Raw genomic sequence first — 4,187 nt, forward strand, 5'->3', positions numbered from 1 at the left:
GGGTGGAGGATTAAAAAAACAAAAGAAGGTTAGTCTTTCCCCATTGAATTGTTTTGGCGTCCTTCTTGACAATCGACTGTAAATGTAAGGGCTTATTTCTGCATGCCTACCTTTGATATTTAACATCCATGAATGTGGAACAATTGTGAAGAGTATCTTCCTAACAACTACTATTGGTAAGAGATGTCTGTGTAGATGTCCCACCCAACGACATATCCCTTAGCCTACTTCCAGTTCGCCTGCAACCCTGTGGACAGTTCCTGTGCAAACCGACTGCTTTCCAACACAAACCCTGTTTCTGCTTTCCTGCACCACAGAAACTTGCTCAGCCCATGCATAGGACTGTCTATGAGGGCTGGGGATTTTATGTCCCCAGGGCAACCCCCAAATGGTGAGGAATGGGGGGCTGGTTAGTAAGTACCCCAGCTTCCCTGTCAGTGCATACGTTCTAGATATTCCTTGCTAGATACTAAGTGGAATTGAGCCCCACTTGCCCTCAGTTAAAATCACTTCATTAACTCATCCTTCGTTGCTTTTCTCCCTTCCCTGCCTCACTTTCTTCATTCCCTCACTTCTGCTTCATGGAATTGTTGCCCAAATAAACTGAATCAAAGTCCTTTGCTTAGAGTCTGAGTAACCCAAACTAGGACACCCTGAAAGGAAAATTTCTGTTTTCACCTTTGCTTCTTCCCAGATTATGTCTTTTAAGTATCTCTTGCAATGTTTTTTAAGTATTCCCACCCTTGCTGTAGAGCTTAGTACTTTTAGACTAACAAAATGCAATCATTATCACTTTATTGTTTTGCCATTTTTCACCAGCATTTTATTACAAGGAAAGTACCTACCACCCATTTGAAGTATATCCTGCTATACATACATCTGTCATCTGTTTACATTTCAGGATCATAGAAGGAAGTTGAGGTTTTTGTCAAGCCAATAGCAACATGTTTTTTTGGTGGGGAAAGTGGAAAATTTGGCAGCAAGCCAGAAACCTACTTCATGCCACCTTGTTTTCATAGCCCTTCCCCTCTTCATCTTTGTGGAGAAGTAAGGAAATTATTCAAAACTTCCACCATTAATCAAAAAAAAATTCCACCCCTAATAATTTCCACCATTGCCCAGCCACTGTGGCTCAGTGGCTGAGCATCAACCTATGAACCAGGAGGTCACAGTTCAATTCCTGGTCAGGGCACATGCCCAGGTTGCGGGCTTGATCTCCAATCATGCAGGAGGCAGCTGATCAGTGATTCTCTTTCATCATTGCTATTTCTGTCTTTCTCTCTCTCTCTGAAATCAATAAAAATATATTTAAAAAATAATTTCAAGAAGAAAAAAATAATTATTTCCACCATTTGTTGTCAGTTGTGCTCAGTTGGTGAATTCCGATTTCACCTTTTCTGTGGTTTTGAAATTTTTCAAAATAAAAAATTTGGGAGTGTGAAGTCTTTGGAGAAGAGAGAGAAATACCACAAGGGCTCAGTGCCATTCAGAACAGAGTTGTACCGGAATCAAATGGTGACCACATGAGCAGACACGTGGCTTCGTGGCTTCGCTGGGATGTGGGGCTGTCCAGCTCCCATGCTGGCACGTAGGAATTTGGTGGGATGTTGGTTTCTTTCTAAATTGGAAACTGCAGTGAGAACTTACATTTCTTTCAATAATTATTTTACTGCAAATATTCAATATTCTATTTAGTTAACTCCTTAAAAGGTGAGTTGCCTTGCATTCATTCATCATTCATTCAGATTTACCTCTTTTAAAATGTAGGGCTTTTGCCTGGCCAGCATGGCTCAGTGGTTGAGCATCGACCTATGAATCAGGAGGTCACAGTTTGATTACGGGGCACATGCCTGGGCTGCAGGCTCAATCCCCGGTATAGGGCGTGCAGGAGGCAGCTGATCATGACACTCTGGCATATCCACAATAGGATTGATTAAGATTTGGAAATGCCATTATTTCAAAATGTTTTCTCTTATACTTGATTTCTCTACATGTATAGCAGGTAAATCAAACTGACAGGAGGTTTTTAATGTCATTGTTTGAGGAGTAGCCATGAGCCCTTCCTCTAAATCAGCAGTTCTCAACCTGTGGGTTGAGCCCCCTTTGGCGGTCGAACAACCCTTCCACAGGGGGCGACTAAGACGATCCTGCATATCAGATATTTACATTACGATTCATAACAGTAGCAACATTACAGTTATGAAGTAGCAACGAAAATAATTTAATGGTTGGGTCACAACATGAGACACTATTTAAAGGGCCAGAAGGTTGAGAACCACTGCTCTAAATAATGCGTTATCCAAGAACATCGGCAGGCGGCAGCGTGTCCTCAGAAGGGAAAGCCATTGAGCTGTGGCCTCTGTCCCCCCAGGTGGCTGGGATTCATGGCCACGACTGGCTGCGGGCTCCTTGCAGGACGGCCAGGCTGTGCAGCCTGCCTTTCTTCAGGACAATGCCTGTGGGTGTAACGCCTCCGCCAACAGGAAATGCCTCTTTGGAGGGAGGACATGTGTTATAATCTGCTTATTAGTTTTTCTTTTCGGGGAAACTCAGGACCTTGACCAAAAAAACATTAACGTCTGGGCTGGGCGGGGCAGCTGCCTGGTAAAGGAACTGATTCACTTCCTGAGGCCCAACCCAGTAAAGAGCCCTCTGGATGGTGCTGGGAGGATTTGAGAGGGTCCGAATGGCAGGGAGGGAGTCGGTTAGGATATCTAACCCTAAGTGTTCCCTGCAGGGCGAAGTCCTGGTGTCCTTGTGCCCGGTTTGCAGCCTGCCTCTCTCTCCTCATCTCCTACCCTTGCTGCAGTACCTCTGCAGTTTGCTGGTGTGCAGAGGCCATGCTCTTCCCGCCCCCAGGAGGGCCTTTGCAGGACTGGTGCCCTGGCCTCATTGCCAAAAGCAAACATTCTCCAAGCCCCGGCTCATGTATTTCTCGAAAGCCTTCCCCACACACACAATGCTAGGCGTCACCAAAGCTGTGTAAACATGCTCCTCATAGAGTTCGTAACAGATGTGTATGGACTGTTTACAAATCAACTTAGTCGCCGAAACCGGTTTGGCTCAGTGGATAGAGTGTCGGTCTGTGGACCGAAAAGTCCCGGGTTCGATTCCGGTAGAGGGCATGTACCTGGGTTGCAGGCACATCCCCAGTAGGAGATGTGCAGGAGGCAGCTGATCAATGTTTCTCTCTCATCGATGTTTCTAACTATCTCTCTCCCTTCCTCTCTGTAAAAAAATCAATAAAACATATATTTAAAAAAATCAACTTAGTCAGTAAATAGCATCTTATTATGTGCCAGGCACTGAGCTAGGAGCTGGGGCTACAGGTATAAACTAAACAACTGGCTGCAAGAGCTCACAGCCTGGTAGAAAGACCGCGCTCATCAGGCTGGAGAGGTGCCCTCATAGAGGAGTGTGGGCACAGGGCCTCGTGCCCACAGGGCCAGGACACCCAGTCAGCCTGCGGAGGGAAGGCTGCAGGTGGAGTAGCTTTGGGACAGAAAAATCACAAGTTTGGTTTTTTGAACAAGATGTGTTCAATCAGACCTGCAGGAGGAAATGCCGAGTCGGCAGCTGCACGTGTGAGTCTAAAGTCTGGGGGCTCTGACCTGGAGATACTCATTTAGGAGGCAGAGGGACGGATAGTATTTAAAGCCAGGAGACCAGATGCTGATAGAGTGAACCAAGAACTGAACTTTGTGTCTCCCACCATTAGCTGACCTCACTCTTCACAATTCTTTGACCCATTTTTTTTTAGTGGCTCTAAGGCTCTTCCTGGGAAAGACAATAACAATGATGATTTCCCCTGCTGATGTGCCAGGTGCTCTGTCTGAGGGCTTTAATCGCAGTAACTGAGGTCGGGACTCTCATCCTCCCCTTACAGGCATGAATGCCCCGTGAGAGAAAATAACGGGGATTTGCCCGCCAGGCGCTGTCTCCTCCTTCCTGGCCCTCATCACACCTTTGTATTGTACCCTATTAACCATCAGGACCAAGCCCACTCACCTCGGCATCCCCGGCACCCAAAACCTTCGCCAGCGCAGAGGAATGTATTGTTTGGTCCAGAAGATGTGGTGGATTGACGAACGGACAAAGCGCATTCCGCTCTGGCCGCGTTTGCGGGGTGGGTGACAGCGAAGGGGTCGGCACCACTGCGGCTGTCAGGGGGCGGCGGCCGCAGCCTT

Source organism: Myotis davidii, unplaced genomic scaffold (genome assembly GCF_000327345.1).
Source record: "Myotis davidii unplaced genomic scaffold, ASM32734v1 scaffold557, whole genome shotgun sequence".
Taxonomy (NCBI): Eukaryota; Metazoa; Chordata; class Mammalia; order Chiroptera; family Vespertilionidae; genus Myotis; species Myotis davidii.